The following is a 14,263-nucleotide window of genomic DNA, read 5'->3' on the forward strand; positions in this document are numbered from 1 at the left end:
CAAACACATGACCAAAGATCATGAGTCATATGCTCTACCAACTGAGGCAGCCAGACAACCTATTGATGACCTTATTTTCTTTCAGCTTTCACAGAGGGAAGAAGGCAATTGTTCTTTTCTGTTTTTTAGTCAGAATGTTTAGATAATACCCAGAACTTCTCTTCAATGGCATGTTAGTAACAATGCCATACTGGAGTATAGTGTCTTGATTCTCTCCTTGGTTGGGAAATATGTCAACAGGATTAGAAAGAGAAATACTGGGGGGCACCTGGGTGGCTCAGTAGGTTAAAGTCTCTGCCTTTGGCTCAGGTCATGATCCCAGGGTCCTGGGATCAAGCCCTGCATCAGGCTCTCTGCTCAGCAGGGAGCCTGCTTCCTCCTCTCTCTCTGTCTACTTGTGATCTCCATCTGTCAAATAAATAAATAAAATCTTTTTAAAAATTTTTTTAAAAAAAGAAGAAGTTGGGTATTCATCCTTTCTGATAGACGCATAATACTTTATAGTGTATATGGACCACATCTTCCTTATCCATTCGTCGGTTGAAGGGCATCTTAGTTCTTTCCACAGTTTGGCGACCATGGCCATTGCTGCTATAAACATTGGGGTACAGATGGCCCTTTTTTTCATTACATCTGTATCTTTGGGGTAAATACCCAGTAGTGCAATTGCAGGGTCATAGGGAAGCTCTATTTTTAATTTCTTGAGGAATCTCCACACTGTTTTCCAAAGTGGCTGCACCAACTTGCATTCCCACCAACAGTGTAAGAGGGTTCCCCTTTATCCACATCCTCTCCAACACATGTTGTTTCCTGTCTTGTTAATTTTTGCCATTCTAACTGGTGTAAGGTGGTATCTCAATGTGGTTTTAATTTGAATCTCCCTGATGGCTAGTGATGATGAACATTTTTTCATGTGTCTGATAGCCATTTGTATGTCTTCATTGGAGTAGTGTCTGTTCATATCTTCTGTCCATTTTTTGACATGATTGTCTGTTTTGTGTGTGTTGAGTTTCAGGTGTTCTTTATAGATCCTGGATATCAACCTTTTGTCTGTACTGTCATTTGCAAATATCTTCTCCCATTCCATGAGTTGCAACTTTTGTAGCAACATGGATGGGACTGGAAGAGATTATGCTGAGTGAAATAAGTCAAGGAGAGAGAGTCAATTATCATATAGTTTCACTTATTTGTGGAGCATAACAAATAGCATGGAGGACAAGGGGAGATGGAGAGGAGAAGGTTGAGGGAAATTGGAAGGGAGGTGAACAATGAGAGACAATGGACTCTGAAAAACAACCTGAGGGTCTTGAAGGGGCAGGGGGTAGAAGGTTGGAGGAACCAGGTGGTGGGTATTAGAGAGGGCACGGATTGCATGGAGCACTGGGTGTGGTGCAAAAACAGTGAATAATGTTATGCTATAAAAAGTTAATAAATTATTTTTTTTAATTTAAAAGGCAAAAAAAAAGGAAAAAGAGAAATACTGGTATTTATAAAACATCATGGGTGTTTCTATATAAAAACTCTGGTGCACCTCAAAACCCAGCTCAAGTCAAGCATTCCTTGAATAACAGGGACTCATATGCTGATAGACTGACTGGGGGCTGTATCATGACCACGTTATGAAGGAGTTCACATTAGTTGTGTCTTTCCATAATGTCAGCTTTAGTCAATCATAACGCAAAGTTAAAGCACAATTAGAGCAGGTTAAGGGTACCAAACTCAATTGAATTTCACCATGTGATTCAACTTGGCTTCTTACACAGCACACAGAGCAGGACACAAGATAAACCACAGCACAAGGGAGATAACAGAAGGATGTAGTAAGGTAACAAACCAAACTCGAAGTCAGTCTGTGTGTGCACAGCTGAGATAAGGCCTTGGTCATGTCCTGGCCAGCTCTGGGCACTCACTGCTTCCTATGTTCCAGCAGGGAAGGATCTCAGTTCTGTCTGGAGATTAATAGGGTAGAATCATTGGAGGCAGTTGCCTTTTTATGTGGTCTCTGACATAGGGGGCTAAGGTCTGAAGAGTCTGACAGTTCGCTGTCTAATCCTCCCCTTTCTAAGGGGATTGAAATGGTTTCAGGCTCCTGCAGACCTTTTCTGTCTCTGCTCCTTATTAGTTCTGGGACGTCAGCTGACACTGGTCCCAGGGAATATCTCCTAGCTGCAGTACCCTTAACTACTGTGTCATGGCTTGACACAGGGTCCCACTTGACATGAGAGACTCCATTTTCCTCTCTACAAGTTGTCTCAGATCTCTCTCCATAAATCCAATGACCCTCTGGAATTTGGGGTGAGGAGGAGGGTAAAAAGACAGGAATTCTGGGCACCTGGGTATGGAAGACTTGAAAGATGACTCTGAGAAAAATTAAGATGGCCATCATGTGACCATATATCCACAGCCCTTCCTAACAAGTTCATGGGAGCCACTGAAGACCTAAATCAGGTAGTGACTGTGAGTGCAGAGAGAGGCAGCAGGGAGAAGCTAGGAGGGCTGACCTATGAAGGGGCAAGCTCAGAGAGAGGTCCACAGGTGTCCAAGGCATCCTATTTCACAGTGTATTTATTATAAGACTTCAGCAAGGAATTTTGAGAATCAAAGGAAGCAGTGCATGTAAGAGTAGTTTTGTAAACAATAAGTTGTTCATGTAGATCTATATTCTTCATAATATCATCATAAGTTTGCTCTATGCCAGTCATTGCCAGTCTTAACTGGTTAACCTAGTGTTTCTAAAATAAGTATGGTATTCTACTTTTGATATGTAAGACAAATTATTGTGAATCCAAAGTAGACATCCAACAATTCAACTCTGAGCTCAGCCATAAGCCCTAAGTCTTCTCTGAAGTGAAGTCATTAGGAAGCACCCTAAAGTGACTGGTAGGAACACATCCCTTTATCTCTGCAGAAATCAACTATCAAAGCAGCCCCTGTAAGTCAGCTAACCCTTGTTTCTAGGAGCTGTTTAGTGGGTCTCTTTCTTCAAGTTCAGCCTACCACCTTCTGTAACACATGCTGCTTGGGTTGCAGCTTCTAATTTGAGTTCCCTTGAATATAAATTTAAAATCGTTTGTTACTTATATTCTTTCCTTAAACAATTTCCTTGATTTAACTCCTTTCTATTAATTCTTTGATATTTCCTTTTGTTAACCATCACTCAATTTTTTTCAGTGTTTTGGTACAACTGTTTCTGAAAACCATAATAAAAGATAAATGTCTTCATGCAGACTATAATAATGTCTTAGAGTGTCAGAACCTAGAATCGATGGGCTTAGGACTCCATGGAAGGAATTGATAGAGTCATGAACCATATGGAGTATTAACCTCAAAAAATAAGCTGCCAGTTATTTTACCACCAAAAATGGGCTTATTCAGGAATAGCAGAGAAGTGCAATCAGGGACAAGCAAGCTACATCAAAAGTGTACGCAAGTGCCTGAGCAAAAAACACTTTTTCTAGAGGAAAGGAAGAAGTTTGGAAGGCTGTTATAACAGAAAGTCCATTGGCGTAAGCAGGGAATTGGAAGTGTGGTAGATTTGCTTTGGTTGGGTTGTGACAGACTCAGCCGGAGTGTTGAGGAGCATGATGGGGAAGCCTATCTTCCTGCTGGCTAGTACAGTAGTTTGCCTTGCAAAGTAGTCTTGTCCCCTTGGAGCTGTAATTGGTGTGAGTGGCAGGGCAATAGAGCGCCCCCTGCTGGCCTCACAGCCACTCTAAACCAGATTTCCATTTATTAATTTTCACAGGAGGGAAAAAAATTAGCATCTTTATTTTCACTAACCTGCCGCTCAGATTTAACAATTCCTTCAGTTCTGGGGGCACCTGGCTGGCTTATTCAGGAGAGTGTACAACTCTTGATCACGGGGTCGTAAGTTTAATCCCCATATTGATGTAGAGGTGACTTAAATACAACATAAAAAAAGAGAGATTTCTTTCTGTTGGTGGTCTTTTTGGTTATTTCCCTATCTTGCTACTGTGAACAATGCCTCATTGAACATAGGGGTGTGAATATCTCTTTGAGATCTTGATTTCAATTCCTTTGTATAAACCCCCTGAAGTGGGATTGCTGGATCATATGGTAGTTCAATATTTTTTAAAGATTTGTATAGTTGTTTGGGGTACAGGAGAAGCATAGCAATAGAATAAGAGAGAGGAAGAATCCCAAGCAAACTCCCCAATGAGCATAGAGTTCAATATGGGGCTTGATCTCCCAACCCTGAGAATATGACCTGAGCCAAGATCAAGAGTCGGACACTTAACTGACTGAACCACCCAGGTGCCCCAGTACTTCTATGTTTCATTTTTGGAGGAATCTCCATACTGGTTTCCATAATGGCTGCACCAATTTACATTCCCACCAATAGCGTACGAGGGTTCTCTTTTCTCAGTATCCTCACTGTCTTGTGTTAGCCTCAATATTGGAGAGTGATGCCATCAACTATGGCCTGTACGTTGCCCGCACTATTCGTGGTTAGCCCCACAGACGTTTTCCCACTCAGAGCTGATCTTGTGGCTGGACTGGCCCTTGAGGCTCTTCGTTTGATTGCAAGATACACCTCAGCAACAACCCTCAGGGAATTTTGAAAAAATGAGGCTAATAAATAAGCCTCATATGTTCAGGAGGGTATAGAGCCCAGCCAAAGCCACACAGTGATGTCCTGGGTAGAGAAAGGGTGCACAGACTTGGGGCTCTGCCTTTATTGGAGTCAAGGGTGGGATCCCCAGGATTTTGAGGTTTCACTTTTTATTGGTGAATTTAAAACATAAGAGTGGGAATGAAATGGGGTGCCTGGGTGGCTCAGTGGGTTAAGCCTCTGCCTTTGGCTCAGGTCATGATCCCAGGGTCCTGGGATCGAGCCCTGCATCAGGCTCTCTGCTCAGTGGGGAACCTGTTTCCTCCTCTCTCTCTCTGCCTTCCTCTCTGCCTACTTGTGATCTCTGTCTGTCAAATAAATAAGATAAATAAAATCTTTTTTAAAAAAATAGAGTGGGAACGAAAGCATGGGAAAAGAAAAGGGGGGTCATACAAATGGTCAGTCATCTAGGTCACCCAGAGCCAAAGAGGGGGCATCATGGGTGGGATGGCATCCCTCCTTAGCTAGCTGTATAGCCAGCAATGTGTGTATTTGAGAAGAATGTCTTTGAAAAAGATGCCTTGACAATCAAAAGCTTATTGTCAGGCACTTAACACTACACTTACACCACTTATCTTTTTTTTTGTTTTAATGATACCCATCCTTTATCAGATGTGTGGTGATATCTCATTGCAGTTTGATTTGCATTTCCCTGATGGTTAGTGATGGTGAATGACTAAAGAAAAAATGGTAAAAACATACAATGGAATGTTATGCAGCCTTAAAAGGGGAGGAAATGCTGTGATTTTGGACAACATGGATGGACCTGGTGGACATTATGTTGAGTGAAATAAGTCAGACACTGAAAGACAAATACTGTTGAACTCACCTATGTGTGGAATCTACAATTGTCAGACTCACAGAAGCATAGAGTACTGTGGTGGTTACTAGGCCTTGGAGGTAGGGGAAATGGGAAATGTTGATCAAATTTCAGGTTAGCAACTGAATAAATTCTGGAGATCTGATGTATAGCATAGTGACTATAGGTATGTAAAACTCAAAATGGAGTTGCTTCGGCTAAGCCCCATATCACCAAATTGAGACTTAACACAGTTTGGTTTTCCCAGAAAGCAGGACTTGCTTGTTCAGCACTATTTAATCTGCCTGGTAGATAGATCCCTGCCATTCCCTAAAGAAAAGTAACTTTGCAAGAACTGATCTGCTTTTTTGCCTAGTATAATATCCTTGCTCCTGCTTCTTCCTGTCTATTAAAGTCTTTCATTTTATACAGCTCTTTCGAGCTCCTTTCTCTCTGCTGTATTGCCTCCTGCCTGATCCATGAATCATTGAATAAAGCCAATAAGATCTTAAAAATTTACCTAAAGAGTCACTGGCTGTCTCAGTCAGAGGAGCATGTGACTCTTGATCTTAGGTTGTCATTTTGGGCCCACTTGGGTGTATGGATTACTAAAAAAAAAAAAAAGGAACTTAAGAAAAAGAAAATTATTTAAAAACAATTTGCTCAGTTACATTTTCTTAACAGATAGCAATACAGTACTATAATCTTGAAATTTGTTAGGGTAAATCCTAGGTGTTCTTACCATGCACACAAAGAATCCCTATGTGACGTGATAGATTTATTTTTTTAATTAATCTATTTATTTTCAGAAAAACAGTATTCATTGTTTTTTCACCACACCCAGTGCTCCATGCAATCCGTGCCCTCTATAATACCCACCACCTGGTACCCCAACCTCCCCCCCTCCCGCCACTTCAAACCCCTCAGATTGTTTTTCAGAGTCCATAGTCTCTCATGATTCACCTCCCCTTCCAATTTACCCCAACTCCCTTCTCCTCTCTAACACCCCTTGTCCTCCATGATATTTGTTATGCTCCACAAATAAGTGAAACCATATGATAATTGACTCTCTTTGCTTGACTTATTTCACCCAGCATAATCTCTTCCAGTCCCATCCATGTTGCTACAAAAGTTGGGTATTCGTCCTTTCTGATGAAGGCATAATACTCCATAGTGTATATGGACCACATCTTCCTTATCCATTCATCCGTTGAAGGGCATCTTGGCTCTTTCCATAGTTTGGCGACCGTGACCATTGCTGCTATAAACATTGGAGTACAGATGGCCCTTCTTTTCACAACATCTGTATCTTTGGGGTAAATACCCAGGAGTACAATGGCAGGGTCATAGGGAAGTTCTATTTTTAATTTCTTGAGGAATCCCCACACTGTTCTCCAAAGAGGCTGCACCAACTTGCATTCCCACCAACAGAAAGGGAAATTAGAGAATCGATTCCATTTACTATAGCACCAAGAACCATGAGATACCTGAGAATAAACCTAACCAAAGAAGTAAAGGATTTGTACTCGAGGAACTACAGAACACTCATGAAAGAAATTGAAGAAGACACAAAAAGATGGAAGACCATTCCATGCTCTTGGATCAGAAGAATAAACATTGTTAAAATGTCTATACTGCCTAGAGCAATCTATACTTTTAATGCCATTCCGATCAAAATTCCACTGGTATTTTTCAAAGAGCTGGAGCAAATAATCCAAAAATTTGTATGGAATCAGAAGAGACCCCGAATCGCTAAGGGAATGTTGAAAAACAAAAATAAAGCTGGGGGCATCACGTTACCTGATTTCAAGCTTTATTACAAAGCTGTGATCACCAAGACAGCATGGTACTGACATAAAAACAGACACATAGACCAGTGGAACAGAGTAGAAAGCCCAGATATGGACCCTCAACTCTATGGTCAATTAATCTTCGACAAAACAGGAAAAAATATACAGTGGAAAAAAGACACTCTCTTCAATAAATGGTGCTGGGAAACCTGGGAAGCTATATGTAGAAGAATGAAACTTGACCATTCTCTTACACCGTACACAAAGATCAACTCAAAATGGATAAAACACCTCAACGTGAGACAGGAATCCATCAGACTCCTAGAGGAGAACATAGGCAGTAATCTCTTCGATATCAGCTACAGCAACTTCTTTCAAGATATGTCTCCAAAAGCAAAGGAAACAAAAGTGAAAATAAACTTTTGGGACTTCATCAAGATCAAAAGCTTCTGCACAGCAAAGGAAACAGTCAAAAAAACAAAGAGGCAACCCACGGAATGGGAGAAGATATTTGCAAATGACAGTACAGACAAAAGGTTGATATCCAGGATCTATAATGAACTCCTCAAACTCAACACACACGAAACAGGCAAACATATCAAAAAATGGGCAGAAGATATGAACAGACACTTCTCCAATGAAGACATACAAATCGCTATCAGACACATGAAAAAATGTTCATCATCACTAGCCCTCAGGGAGATTCAAATTAAAACCACATTGAGATATCACCTTACACCAGTTAGAATGGCCAAAATTAACAAAACAGGAAACAACATGTGTTGGAGAGGATGTGGAGAAAGGGGAACCCTCTTACACTGTTGGTGGGAATGCAAGTTGAAGTGATAGATTTATTAATCAGCCTGATTGTAGGGAGAACTTCACAATGTATATGTATACCAAATTAATTTTTAATTTATTTCAGTATCTGCTGTAATTCAAATGATTTCAGTTTAATACACACACACACACACACACACACACACACACTTCATTTCCTTTGCAATTCGTGTCTGCATACATCTCTGTTCCCCAATTTGTTTAAAATACTCAAACGGAGAGGTAACATACCTCAATATCATAAAATCCATCTAAAAAAATCCCACAGCAAATGTCATTCTCTTGAGGAAAAACTGAGAGCTTTTCCCCTAAGGTCAGGAACATGACAGGGATGCCCACTCTCACCACTTTTGTTCAACACAGTACTAGAAGTCCTAGCCTCAGAAAGAGAGTAGCAACAAAAAGAAATAGAAGGCATTCCAACTGGCAAAGAAGAAGTAAAACTCTCTCTCCTCGCAGATGACCTGAAACTTTATTTGGAAAACCCAAAAGACTCCACCCCAAATTATTATTAGAACTCATATAGCAGTTCAGAAACATGGCAGGATACAAAATCAATGCACAGAAATCAGTTGAATTTCTATATACTAGCAATATGATTGAAGAAAGAGAAATAAAGGGATGACTTCCATTTATAATAGCACCAAAGACCATAAGATAGCTAGGAACAAACCTAACCAAAGAGATAAAGGATCTATACTCTAGAAACTATCGAACACTTATGAAAGGAACTGAGGAAGACAGAAAGAGATGGAAAAATATTCCAGGCTCATAGACTGGAAGAGCAAACATTGTGAAAATGTCTATGCTGCCCAGAGCAATTTACACTTTCAATGCAATCCCTATCATAATACCACTGACATTTTTGACAGAGCTGGAACAAGCAATCTCAAAATTTGAATGGAACAACAAGAGATCCTGAATCACCAGGGGATTGTTGAAAAAGAAAACCAAAGTTGGGGGCATCACTTCAATGCCTGACTTCAAGCTGTATTACAAAGCTGTGATCATCAAGACAACATGGTATTGGCACAAAAATAGACACACAGGTAAGTGGAACAGAATAGAGACCCCAGAAATGGACCCTCCACTCTGTGGTCAACTAATCTTCAGCAAATCAGAAAAGACTATCCAACAGAAAAAAGAGAGTCTCTTCAATAAATAGTGCTGGGAAATTGGACACCCACATGCAGAAGAATGAACCTGGACAATTCTCTTATACCATATATAATAATAAACTCAAAATGGATGAAAGACCTACATGCAAGAAAGGAATCCATCAAAATCCTGGAGGACAACATAGGCAGTAACTTCTTCAACACTGGCCCAACAACCGCTTTTAAGACATGTCTCTAAAGGCAAGAGAAACAAAAGCAAAAATGAACATTTGGGACTTCATCAGGATAAAAAGCTTTTGCACAGCAATGGAAAGAGTCAAAAAAACTAAGTGGCAACACATGGAATGGGCAAAGATATTTGCAAGTGAAATTATAGATAAAGGGCTGGTATCCATGGTCTATAAGGAACTTATCAAACTCAACACCCAAGGAACCAATAATCCAGTCAATAAATGGGCAGAAGACATGAACAGACATTTCTGCAAAGAAGACATCCAAATGGCCAACAGACACATGGAAAAGCACTCAACATCAGTTGGCATCAGGAAAATCAAAACCACAATGAGATACCACCTCACCAATCAGATTGGATAAAATTGACAAGTCAGGAAACAACAGATGTTGGCAAGAATGTGGAGAAAGGGGAATCCTCTTACACTGTTGGTGGGAATGCAAGCTGGTGCAGCCACTCAGGAAAACAGTATGGAGATTCCTCAAAACATTAAAAATAGAGCTACCCTATGACCCAGCAATTGCACTACTGGGTATTTACTGCAAAGATACAAATGGAGTTATCTGAAGGGACACCTGCACCCCAGTGTTTATAACAGCAATGTCCACAATAGCCAAACTATGGAAAGAGCCCAGATGTTTATCAACAGATGAATGGATAAAGAAGTGATATATATATAAACATAGACCTGTGTGTGTGTTTGTGTGTATGTGTGTGTGTGTGTGTGTGTGTAATATTATGCAGCCACCAAAAACTGAAATCTTGCCAATTGGAATAATGTAGCTAGAACTAGAGGTATTATGCTAAGCAAAATAAGTTAATCAGAGAAAGACAATTATATGATCTCATTGATATGTCGAATTTGAGAAACAAGACAGTGGATCATAGGGGGAAAGAAGAAAAAATGAAACAATATGAAACCAGATAGGGAGACAAACTATAAGAGACTCTGAAACTCAGGAAACAAACTCAGGGTTGTTGGAGTGGAGGGGATGACAGGGATGGGGTGGCTGGTGATAGACATTGGGACGGGTATGTGTTGTGGGGAGTGCTGTGTCTTGTGTAAGACTGATGAATGACATGTACCCCTGAAACAAATAATACATTATATGTTAATATTTTTAAAAAAGCAAAGAAAAAAAACAGAAATAAATAAAATAGTCAAAGGTAGAAGGAAAGGGCATGGGAATTGAGAAAGATCATTCTGTCTAGAGTAAATGAGATAAGGGATTCTGTGCTGTGGTCATGGATGTGGTGGGTATTAGTCTTTGACCAGAGTATATGAGAATAGTAAGGTGAGGTGTGTGCATGCTTATAAACTGAAGAATTAAAAGAGGAAGAGGAAAAAAATGCCACCACAAGAACCTTAGCACAGCCTCTTCAGATACCTGCGTTTTAAGTCCCTTATTAAAAGGAAAACATGAAAGAAATTTTCGTGAGGAAGAGTGAATGAGTCCTACATGACCTGGTACATTTTTAATATTCTGACTTACTAGAGTGATTCAAAAGTCTGGGAAGAGAGAAAGTAAATCTCTTATATCATTTCATGGTGCTGTCAGACCAGCACAACAAGGGAGCCAGATTATTCGGATCGAGCTCTCATTATGCCAGCATGCATTTCCAAATTTCTAATGTTTCTCCTAACAACTGACTTTTGGGAAAAACCAAAAGCAGTTACTTTCAAAACTCTCTTTGTAATGAAGTGGGGAAAAAACCTGGATTTGGAGCCAGTACAACTGGATTTTTGTCTCAGCTTTCCCACTATTTATCTGACAATCAGATAAGTAAACAAATACACTGTATGCTAATAGCAGTAAATAGCTCTTCAGCTGTGGTGGAGGAGAGGCCAGGGGAAGATGAGGAGCCAGTAGAGAGGAGGCCACAACACCAGAGCTGATTGTGACAATTAACTAGAAGTTAGGTGAAGAGGATGGTAAGGTCATCCCAAAGAGGGAACTGTGTGTGAAAGCGAGGCTGAACATACGCTTCCTGGGCCTGTTTTGAAAGAATAAGAAAAACTACTATTAATTTAGGTCTATGTTGTTTTGTTCCCTAGTTAATTCTGGCTTTTTGTACCTCTTTTTTCTTTGAAAGATTTATTTATTTATCTATTTATTTGAAGAGAGAATGAGAGAGAAAAAGAGAGTGTGGGTGGAGGGGGCATAGGGAGAGATTCCCAGGTAGACTCTCCACCAAACATGTAGCTGGATTAGGACTTCATCCCAACACCCATGACACCATAACTGAACTGAAAGCAAGAGTCTGGAGCTCAACTGACTGAACTACCCAGGTGCTTCTGATTTACTTCCCTCTAAATCCCATGAACAATCAATCGTTAACTTTGTCTTTTTACCCCTACACTGAGTCTACCGAGCTATTGTAGAAACGTAACGGGAACCAGACAGTAACATCTGTCTTGATGCAGTTGATCCCAGGTCCCAAATAATGCCTCATTGTCCACAAGCATGTTTACATCCAGGTGTTTCAAGGACCTCCCAACAAGATCCAGGAAACCTGTCACCTTCCTTTCATGTATGTAAGTTGTCCCTAAGTTCAACAAGACAAGGCAGCTTTAGGACTGATCCCCTGATTTCTCCTTGGGCTGCCCTCCTGACTCTAAAGCTTTCCTTGCTTTAAATCCAGTGTGTCAGGGGCACCTGGGTGGCTCAGTGGGTTAAAGCCTCTGCCTTCAGCTCAGGTCATGTTCTCAGGGTCCTGGGATCAAGCCCCACATCGGGCTCTCTGCTTGGCAGGGAGCCTGCTTCTTCCCTCTCTCTCTGCCTGCCTCTCTGCCTACTTGTGATCTCTCTCTCAATCAAATAAATAAATAAAATACTAAAAGAAAATCCAGTGTGTCAGAATTTGACCTACTGCACAAAAATAGGGGTGTTTCATCCAAGAACCTAGAATGGTGGAGGGAAAATTATTTTCCCTCCTACACCTAGAATCTAAATTCTTAATCCCATTGGGTACATGAACAGGTTGGTGTTTGGTAACAAAGAGACCCATAGGCATGAAAGAGAAGGGCCAATTTAGGGTATTTGTTTACACATCGATGATAAGAATCTGATGGGAAACAGATGATAACATTTGTCTTAAAATTACCTGATGTCTCATGTCCCAGGGACACCTCATTTTCTGGCAGAATGCATATTTCCAGATTGTTTCAGGATGCTTCCATCATCACTAAGCTTTCAAGAAAGTCCTTACACTCCTCTCAAATGTTCACTTTCTTCCCCAAACATACATAAGCTGTTCCTAGTGTCAACAGGGCAAAGCAACTTTGGGAATATCCCCTGCCTTCTTGTTGGGCCACCCTTCTGATGATAAACAAGCTTTCTTTGCCTTCTTTGCCACTTGTCTCCATGTCTCACATGTTGGCTTACTGCACATGAGGGCACAGACAAGTTTGAGTTCAGTACCAGTGGTTGACTTAGGACATTCTACTAGCTGGTAAAACCAGGATTCTTCAAGATTTGAGTAGAAGGATTAAAGAATTATAAAATGCAGGAGAGCCTGGGTGGCATAGTCAGTTAAGCATCTGACTCCTAAACTTAGCGCAGGTCTTGATCTCATGGTCTTGAGGTTGAGCCCCACTTAAAAGCAAACAAACAAGCAAACAAACAAAAGAAAACAAAATGAAGAGGTATGCCATGGTAGCTAAATCAATTAATCATCTGCCTTCACCTAAGGTCATGATCCCAGGGTCTTTGGATCAACTCCTATATCTGGCTCTTGCTCAGCTGGGAGCCTTCTTCTCCCTCTGCTTACCTCTCCTCCTGCTTATGCGCATGCTCTCTCTCTCAATCTGACAAATTAATAAACAAAATATTTTTTAAAAATCTAAGAATTATGCAATGAGGAAAGTTTACAAAAGCAGATGGGGTATTAAATTTCTCCATACAGAAAGAATAGCAAAGATCATGTTCCAAGCTCTCTCTCTGTACCTCCCTCATACCCACTCATTACCAGAAGTATGGATATAAATCAAGTTCTGTGGTGGGTTGGAAATATGTGTAAGAATATTTATAGAGTTAGTATAATTTTGGTGGTAGAAATGGGTTAGAGATTTTTTGGAAGAATCTGGGAGAAATCACATTATGAAAAAAAAGAGAAGGATCAGTCTTTGGAAATAGGGTCTAAAGGTCATGAAACCACTTTAACGTTTTTTTCTTATTAAAATCCTGTGATGTAGGAATTGGTTGGGGTTTCAAGCCTCTGGTCAAGAAAACATTCTTGAGACATCTTTGGTGCCAAGAGTTGATTTTATTAAAGCACCAAGAAGAATCCCTAGGCAGAAAGAGCTACATTGGGGTCATGACAAGTGGACGATTACACACTTTCCAGTTGGGAGGGTGTTAGGCATAGGGTAAGTCTCTAAAGAATTTGGAATCAAGGTTTCCAGGACCCTGAGGGGACTAGCTATTGTTAGGAAAAGGTCATTTATTACTGTCTAGTAAAACCTTAGTCATGAGACCCTTAAGATGTATACTGGAGGCCCATACGATTGAGGGATGATTGCCATGAGATATCTTGGGGGGGTAGTTGGGGATAGGGTAGAGATACAGAAAATTTCCATAGGAATTTTTATAGGATCTGGCAGATCAGGCTAAGATTGCCTTTTGTCCTCAGTAATGTATTAACATTGAGGCAGTTGAGTTCCTAAAGGCTTTCACTCTACTCGTGTCAAGGCCCTGTCAGTAGGCTGTAGGCAGTAAGGAAATTTAATTTTTTCTTTCACCTTTGTTTCCCACAAGCATAGATGAATTTGTCAACTTGGAAGTTCCCTGAACCCCATACTTTGTGATTTTTATAGAGGCTACAACACATAGGCAAGATCATTATTACCTC

General features: G+C 40.5%; 1 protein-coding gene across 4 annotated transcripts in view; it reads right to left on the minus strand.

Moving 5' to 3' along the window:
- EDDM3B (epididymal protein 3B) overlaps positions 1 to 14,263 on the minus strand; it is a 60,008-nt gene that overhangs the window by 34,314 nt on the left and 11,431 nt on the right. For all 4 annotated transcript variants that reach the window (XR_004285750.1, XR_004285751.1, XR_004285749.1 and 1 more), the window contains exon 4: positions 5,953 to 6,040. The gene's annotated coding sequence lies outside the window, so the exon portion shown is untranslated. The remainder of the gene's footprint in view (positions 1 to 5,952; positions 6,041 to 14,263) is intronic.

This window comes from Mustela erminea, chromosome 5, assembly GCF_009829155.1.
Source record: "Mustela erminea isolate mMusErm1 chromosome 5, mMusErm1.Pri, whole genome shotgun sequence".
Classification (NCBI taxonomy): domain Eukaryota; kingdom Metazoa; phylum Chordata; class Mammalia; order Carnivora; family Mustelidae; genus Mustela; species Mustela erminea.